We start from the raw sequence: 9,819 nt of genomic DNA on the forward strand, positions 1-9,819 counted from the left end.
AGCCAGGCAATGATAGACACAAAGATCCCTCTATGATCTCAATAACAGCCAGGCATTGATGGACACAAAGATCCCTCCATGATCTCAATAACAGCCAGGCATTGATGGACACAAAGATCCCTCCATGATCTCAATAACAGCCAGGCAATGGTGGACACAAAGATCCCACCATGATCTCAATAACTGCCATGCAATGGTGGACACAAAGATCCCTCCATGATCTCAATAACAGCCAGGCAATGGTGGACACAAAGATCCCTCTATGATCTCAATAACAGCCAGGCATTGATGGACACAAAGATCCCTCCATGATCTCAATAACAGCCAGGCAATGGTGGACACAAAGATCCCTCCATGATCTCAATAACAGCCAGGCAATGGTGGACACAAAGATCCCTCCATGATCTCAATAACAGCCAGGCAATGGTGTGCATGTAAGGCCCCTCCATGATCTCAATAACAGCCAGGCAATGGTGGACACAAAGATCCCACCATGATCTCAATAACAGCCAGGCAATGGTTGACACAAAGATCCCTCCATGATCTCAATAACAGCCAGGCAATGATAGACACAAAGACCCCTCCATGATCTCAATAACAGCCAGGCAATGGTGGACACAAAGACCCCTCCATGATCTCAATAACAGCCAGGCAATGGTGGACACAAAGACCCCTCCATGATCTCAATAACAGCCAGGCAATGGTGGACACAAAGACCCCTCCATGATCTCAATAACAGCCAGGCAATGGTGGACACAAAGACCCCTCCATGATCTCAAAAAGAGAGTCAGTGTCCTGATTGGTGCATGTGATATATCATAGAAATAATTTTGTTAAAAAAAGTAATATAACTTTAACTATATTGTACACATAATACAAATGTGACTCCTGTATACCTTAACTACTGTCCCATGCTTAGGCTTCCAACCAAGTTTGAATTAATTGAATTTACACTCAAGATTTGAATTTTCCTATATCAAATCTTCCATCCAGGAACAGTAGAACATCTTTGAAATTTCAATCAATTCGACCCATGACCCATGACCCCGGACAAAAGAGGATCACAATAGGTCACCCTGAGACTTTGTCTCAGATAACCTTATAAAGGCCATACAATGGTGGACACAAAAATCTCTCCATGATCTCAATTCATAGACACATGAATGCCAACTGAAAGCAGCATAATGCTTTTATTGTCATTTTCAATTTTAATCTTGCAAGGAAAGGAAACCTCAGTCTATTGACATTACTACCTATTCTGTTGGCAGTTCATGAGCTGGTAATACACAACTGATTTAGGTAAGTTTACTTGATAGGAATTTAAATGCCATATTATGGTAAATATCAAAGTTTGATAATTCCGTAAAAAGTTACTTTCTTCAACAACAGCTTGCCTGTTAAGGATGATGATGATCATATTTCCAATACTATTATACAACTTGAGGTCAAGTGTCATTCCTTAATTAATTTTTTTTTTCAACTTGTGAACTGCCGGTGTCATTTTGAGGTGGGTCACCATGAGTAGTAAGTAGTTGGTGACTACCTCAGTGTACCACATGGGAGACCCATCTCCTGCCATCTGTTGCTTGTCTAATGACACACAAGTCAGCAGACCAATCCATTTCTCAGTTTCCTGAATAGAACAAGCTGCTACTTGTAGGAAACATTGAACCATCAACCGAAGTTGTGCGAGTCAATACTGTACTGACTGAACTCTTGTGAGCCCTACTATCTATCTATCTATCACCTTTTGAAGTGACACAAAAATAAAAAATAAAACTACATTTGTTTCATCACTATTCATTTATTTTGTTATGAATTAACTTATATATTTTATTTCATATGAAACATTAATAAATCTACAGTATAATCATGTAATCAAATCTATGTGTATATAGAATACAGTTAGTCACTCTATATTACAATATGCAATACACTTGGAATTGCTTTCTTGCGAAACAAGTAACTTGGATATATTTTATAAAATATACTACTTTAACTTTAACATTAGCAACATATAACACTATATCATGGAAATGTAACTGTTGTCATATCACCCTGCATATTAACCATGACTATCACAGGAGGCCAACAGCACTTCAATGGGAGAAAAAAAATGGCTCCTAGACAACATATTGCAGTAATTATCTGTAATTGTCTGGTTCAACCTGCCAGACGCTCATTTGTGGTCCCGTGTATCTTTGCAGAAGTTAGTATTCTAACTTCCTGGTTTAAACAATATGGTCATCATATCCTACCACCGGGTGCCAAACATTTCTATTGAATTAGATGAATAATTTATAAAAAAAGTTCATGCAAACAAGAGGCCAAAAGGGCCTGGAATAACAATTGAAATGAAATGTTTTTAAGCCATCCTTGAGATTTTTAGATAATTCTGGAAAGTAACATAAAAGAGTAAGAAAAAATAATGCTGAAATTAATATTTGAAAATAAATGTACTTGTATGATTTTTTTATCCAGAATGATTTTTTACGATAGCTGGCTTGGCGTAAACTATCAACATGTTTGTTTTGTGAACTGAGTGTCCAGTATGACACAGATAACTGGTTCTCATGTCCTTAACAGTGTCAATGATGTTTGTCTTGTGGTCTTTCTCATTTGACAGATATATTTGATTGACTAAATAGCCTAAACCGTTGAAAAGATGTGTGCCTTAGTGGACTCTCTGACACAGATATTTAGTTGACTTAGCCTACACTGTTGAAGACAAATGTCTCGCCACCTCTCTGACAATTTTCAGTTGGGTTGGCTTAAACTATTGAAGAAAAGAGTCTTGCCAAATCTCTGACAATTTTTGGTTGGTTTGGCCTGAACTTTTTAAGACAGATGTCTTGCCAACACTCTGACTATTTTTTAGTTTGCTTGGCCTAAACTGTTGCAGACAAGAGTCTTGCAAACTCTGACCATTTTCAATTGGCTTGGCCTGAAGTATTGAAAACAAGTGTTGAGTCAACTCTCTGATACCTATATTTGACTGAATTAATTGGCAGCATTGTGCCTCGAGATTCACTCTTTGATCTAAGAATACACAGTATTCAACAAAATATCAATTTATGCTGCATATTGCTGATAGATTAAACTGCATTGGAAAAAAGACAAATCATTTGAATAAATCTCTATTATGCATACAAACACTACAAATATGATAAAATTCAACCAGAATTTAAGAGACCTTTGAATTAAATTTTTTGAGAAAGTAAATCAAAAGAATTCTCTCAATGAATATTTAAAAATTAATGAATGGAAGTAATCACCCAAGTATGTATTTTGGACATTGAAACAAGACACTGTCCACTGATTTTTTTTATTTTTGACTGAATGCAGACTTCAGGTTTATCTTTTTTTTTCACACAGTATTTTTTGGTTGGAGCACTATAAAGATAAAAAAAACTTTTACATGGGATACAAAAATAGTTCTCATATGACTTTGACACACTTTGAATATCATCTTATATCCCTCTTTTCATTACAATTCTTCTTTGTGTTCTCTCACTCAACAAATATTATATGGCCAACACCTGGTAATGAGGCAAGTAAACTTTTTTTCTTGAATCATTTCTCTAGTGAATAATGAAAATTTTAATTAAAAATATGAGAAATATTCTTTGTAGTTCTTTTTAAGTATAAAAATAAAAAATATTCAAATTCAAAAATAAGAGACATGTAATGATACTCCAGAGAATTACACTACCTACTGACAAAATACATAACATAATGTAATGAAATACCTATCGACAGACACCCTAAAGTACAAAATTCTGACAGACATTGGTGACAAATCTTTATGACCTTACTAACATGCACAGTAAAAATTTAAAAAATTGTATGATCTGCAATATTGATTAGTGTGCTGTAAAATTACATTATAATTATGAAACATTTTCTTTGATTTTGTATCTAAATAAATTGATAGATTTTTATATCAGGAACAAATATGGAACTTTTCCTGTACCAAAGACACATTATATTCATTCATCTGACATCAAAGGTAACCTATATGTATGGTATACTTAACAAAACATCATACACAAATTTCTATCAGGTGAAAAAATCTGCCCATATAAAAACTAATATGCTCCACCACTAACAAACTTCATAACCAGTATGAAAGTTACACATTAAATTTGTTGTACAAATTCCATCTTCACTTGTACGTCACGTTTTTAATAGCACCAAAATTTATGTTGTATGTTTGTGACCTTTCTGCAATATCATCATGTTCTCCTACAAGAGAACGCAATGCTTCTGCAAGGAACCCTGGGAGTTTTGACATTGACAAGTACCAACTGTACTTTGTACATTGGAATAGTATATAAAAACACATCGTATAAAATAACATTGACACCCTGTTTACCAAAGGATGTACCTTATATATCCTCAAATAAGCCCAGGGGGACAACACATAAATAAGGAGGTCGGGCATATTACACACTAAAAGTTGCCAAAACAAATTGTTGATATTTAAATCATTTGCTGTTTTGAAAATAATAAAATCATGGAAAAGTTAAATTTGTTTATGAATTTTTTAACTTCAGACAAAGATTTTTCAAGACTAAATATACCTTTTATGCTTACTACAGGGAAATGCTTACTGTGTAAACAATTGTGGGTACATTGTATTTCGGATGAAATTGCCATATACTTGGGTCGGCTTATCATAAGTTAATGGCATATTGCAAAATTCATAAATATTCATAAAATCTTACTATTGATATGATCAATCGATGCTTTTCTTTTTTGAAGTTCACATATCCAAAACGATTTTCATATGTACTTTAGAAGCTTTCATATCATACTTCAATGTACTATAAATTTTTAATTTTCATTTTTGTGACACTTATTTTCAGTGACTATGTGGTTACACTTGATCCACAAATTCATCTCACCAAATTGTTAAAATTTGTATAAGAAGATTTCTATGCTATATTTTTCCACAAAATTATGTGTCTCCAAAATCAAGTTTGTAGAAAAAAAAGCCCACAAAATTTTAATCCCACAAAAACATGATTTTACAATAGTATACTAGTATGTACAGTAATTCATAGACTTTAAATATACATGTACCATTTACCTGTTTCTTAATTGTTACAACATTTAGGTCAGGAGATTAGTGTCAGGGAAAATCATATTGATATATTTTTAGATATAAGTAAAAACAATTAAGATATACATGCTTATGTTATAGTAACTGATGAAAATATTCATCAATGATGTCCATTTCTATGTCAACTCTCATTCAAAAATGAAAGCATGTTCATTTCTAAATGTCAACTCAAAAACAAATCAAAGCATGTCCATTTCTAAATGTCGACTCAAAAACAAATCAAAGCATGTCCATTTCTAAATGTCTCATTCAAAAATGAAAGCATGTTCATTTCTATATGTCCCATTCAAAGATCAAAGCATGTCCATTTCTAAATGTCAACTCAAAAACAAATCAAAGCATGTCCATTTCTAAATGTCTCATTCAAAAATGAAAGCATGTTCATTTCTATATGTCCCATTCAAAAATCAAAGCATGTCCATTTCTAAATGTCAACTCAAAAACAAATCAAAGCATGTCCATTTCTAAATGTCTCATTCAAAAATGAAAGCATGTCCATTTCTATATGTTGACTCTCATTCAAAATGAAAGCATGTCCATTTCTATATGTCCCATTCAAAGATCAAAGCATGTCCATTTCTAAATGTCAACTCAAAAACAAATCAAAGCATGTGTCAACTCCCATTTAAAACTCAAAGGTTTACCCTTGTACATGATGTATATTGGTCCCAATTACATATCTGATTTCAAACATCAACATCACACATGTGTTTTTTTTAAAACACCAAGTCATATAAAACAAAAAAATCATCTTTTATGGACAAACATGTCATACACTGTAATTATGTAACAATAGATATAAAAATAGTTCAATGATTTTGTTTGTATTTACAGATAAAAAAATAATTGGAAATCATTTCCTTCAACAAATAACATGAATGTACAATGACTGTAATCATATCTCTTTTGTCAATCCACTGGCATTCTAGAGCTAAAAACAGAATGAAAAAATCTCACTGATATAGAAAAACTTTCATTTAAAGTGTATCATTTGTGTTTTATTACATCAGCTTTAAGATTATAAAAAAGTCATCATTCAAAAGATGATGGTCACCAGTATTTATGAAGTATAAATAACACTCTACTTTCTTCATTTCAATCATTTAGCATTTCACTGAAATTTGTCTGGGTTTGGTGCAGCGATACATGTGTGTGTGTTACAGCTTAATGTCATGTAGCTTTAGCGAATGTCAAAATCATCTGGTGAAATCTAACATCAATGTCATACACCAAAGGTCACAAGACCAAAGCTAATGTCTAGGTCATATGGTGATGTTTAATGACAAGATCATATGGCTATGCCAAACGTCACATGACCACATGTAATTTTGTAGCCATATAACAGCATCGCAGGTCATATAAACAAAGTTATTATCATGATTTCAACTAAGGTCAAGGTCTTTTGACCTCACCTAAAGTCATGATCATTTAACCACAGCAAAGGTCAAGGTCTTATGACCTTCATGATGCTTTGAAGCCATGTGACATCAACCTCATGCCAAAAATATATTGATATTTTTTCATATACAGAGCTCAAAAGTGTTCTCACCTAACTAATGACAATACCTGTAAACCTGCCATCAAACCAATTTCCTTAGATTGGAAGACTGGCAATTGTGAGGCAAACATGTTGGAAAATATGGAATATATGTGTACTTCAATTTGTGCCGTAATTGCTTATATGACTAGACAGAAGTTTAAAAGTATTTACATCACAAATTAATTCGGTTTTTTAAAATGTAAAATGTACTGATAACATTGCATGCTAAAAGTTATGTTGAATATTAGGATTTATTGAGTAAAAAAAAAATCCTAAAAAAAAAGTGAAAATGACACTGAAACATATACGCAGTGGTTCAAACTAGAAAATCACACATTTATATTGACAGGAACAATAATAAGTGTATGAAAATCATTACAATATGGAATTAACAACACACATTATCAGATACAGAATGAAGAAAATACTTAGATTTCAATATAGAAAGTGCCCTGATAATGACCTGTCTAGCAGGATAAAATATTTTGGCAAGTAAGAGAGCAAAATATCAATGGAAATCCAGGTTCTCTCGATTCATAAATTTGTATGTCCATAAACGTTTGAATTAGTATGAGTAGAATAACTGAGCTATATTCATCTACGAAATCAGTTATAAACAAAATAGTGATTTTTTGAAAAAATTTGAATATCCATGAATTTTTTTATGTCCATAAACTGTTCAAATTAGTATGAGTAGAATTTAAATCCTCAAAAATTAAGTCCCACAAAAATAAATATTTTTACAGTAATAACTATTCATACAGAAAGTTTGTGGTTTGAGTTCCAAACAAAAAAGGGAATTTAATTGTACTGGCATTAAACTTATTTATCAAATTAAATACAACTTGTTGGTTTTTATCTATCCTGGTCCCTCGCTATGGGCTTTTAGGTTGACAGAAAATCCAAACGTGTTACAAATACAAAAATCTCTTTTTTTACGGACAAAGTTATAGATACTAGTACTGAGAAAACATCTTGCTGAGTGGGGGCACTTCAGGGTATGCCATGCCCCCCGCCCCCAGCCCCCCACCCCCAATCATTATAACTAGTCCTCCCTCACTCGTCTATCAATTTTGCCTGTATATGCTAAATACACAATTGTCAGCAACTGTTATATTTTATCATCATCTATAAGCTATGTAATTCTGTATAAGATCATCCTTTTGAAGGTGGAATGATGATTCAATTTCAAAATGTAAATAAATGTCTTGTTCAGTAAACACAATTATTCACAGGGAAACACAGTAAACAAATAAGAAATAAATAACAACATGATCTGCCTGTTATCAAGTGAATGTGCCCAAGTCATACTTTTGAGTGTATGCCACTAGAGTAATATGCCCTTGAGTATTTTTCATTGGCTGCACTAGTAAGAAATTGATTGTAATGAAAAAATATGGGCAATTTCAATACATTATGAAATGGTGCATTGAAAATTGAAAATGGCACGAAAAATTGGCTGCCTGTTTGATTTTGTCCCTCAACAATTTTTTTTTCAATTTTTCAAAATGTATCTCTCTGTATTATGTGATAAGAAGTATCATAAATTTTCATTTCGTTGAAATTTTATCAAGCTAATCTCGTTTTAATTTTTACTCCCTACGACTCAGGAAAATGAAAACTTTTAAGACACTTTTCATAGAATCGGCAAATCTAAAATATGAAAAGAAATGGAAGATCCAACAGATATGGATTCCATATAAAATATTATCCTAAATTCAATCAGATTCATTACTGGGTACCTGTAAACATAACAAATTACAAACAAACAGTTCTACACGGTTAACAAATAAATCCCTCTCGTCTACTGGGTAAATTCATAAAACATTGCTTACGGAATTACATTTCATGCAAAAAATATGTCAACTTTTTGTTTCATTGAAAACATTTTGTTTACAGAAGTCTTTGTTCAAACAAAAACATTTTGTTTACAGAAGTCTTTGTTCAAACAAAAACATTTTGTTTACAGAAGTCTTTGTTCAAACAAAAACATTTTGTTTACAGAAGTCTTTGCTCAAACAAAAACATTTTGTTTACAGAAGTCTTTGTTCAAACAAAAACATTTTGTTTACAGAAGGAATGATGTTCCATGCCCAATTAATTTTATACTATAAAGATATGTCATGCCTTCCGATGCAGAAGTAAAAAATGTTTGCCATGAGGTACTTGTAGTTGACTATGAGTTATATTGTATGGGGCCTGAGCTTTGAAATCAACGTTTTTCATGTGACATCCTTTGTGACGTCATTATTGCTTATAAGTCATTGTGCAACATAAATCTTATAAAGCAGAGTCAGGTGACAATATTTCAGGTACTGTGGGGGTAGGGGTGGAGTGGTAGGATGGCGTAATGGGGGACATGTGCTTGTATGGTATTTTCGAATTTTTTGTATTTTTTTTTTCTTTTTGTCAAACTAAGCAGATATTCAGGAGGGTAAAAATTATTTTTATAGTTAGCGCTGACCAGAGTGTTCCCTTTAAAGTCTGTAAATCAGTATCAAATGCAGTCCCATTTATATACCATTTAAAAGGCAGAATTTATATTTGATCTCTTATATAATTTGATTAAAAAAGCAAATAATTCGAGCAAGGATGTTCATTTTACATTTAGACTAAATATTCAACACAATAATTTGTAATTGATATTTTTTTCATTTTACTTTACTGCCATGTCTTCAAATAACAAAACAATGTGACACAAAATATTAGAATTTCACCCTGTATCGTTTTACATAAATGTCTCTCTCATGACTCGTCTAGAAAGTACTGTAAAAACCTGGTGTTTAGTTTCATTTATATCCTCATATCGTAACTTTAAATTTTTAACTACATGTTACTGCTGTACCAACATCAAACACCCGTGTTTTTCAGCATTCAAATCTGTCCCAGTGATGGTCAGTTTAGACAGGTACACTAACTAATATATCTTTATAGTTCATCAACTTTACCTGTGTATTTACAGAAAGCTAACACATCAGTAATCTCTGCATATTATAATCTCTAAAAAAACATCTCAAAAATATACTTTTTTCATGACAGTGGTGGAAATCAACAAAGACTGCACCATTTCAGTTTAAAGACCCTGTTTTATCTAGGTCTTTTGTACTTTGGCATCAAGTTCTTAAACATTGTTTTAACATGACATATCCCCTGC

This window comes from Ylistrum balloti, unplaced genomic scaffold, assembly GCF_031769215.1.
Source record: "Ylistrum balloti isolate Yb309-2 unplaced genomic scaffold, AGI_CSIRO_Ybal_v1 Utg371078, whole genome shotgun sequence".
In the NCBI taxonomy this organism is placed as follows: Eukaryota; Metazoa; Mollusca; class Bivalvia; order Pectinida; family Pectinidae; genus Ylistrum; species Ylistrum balloti.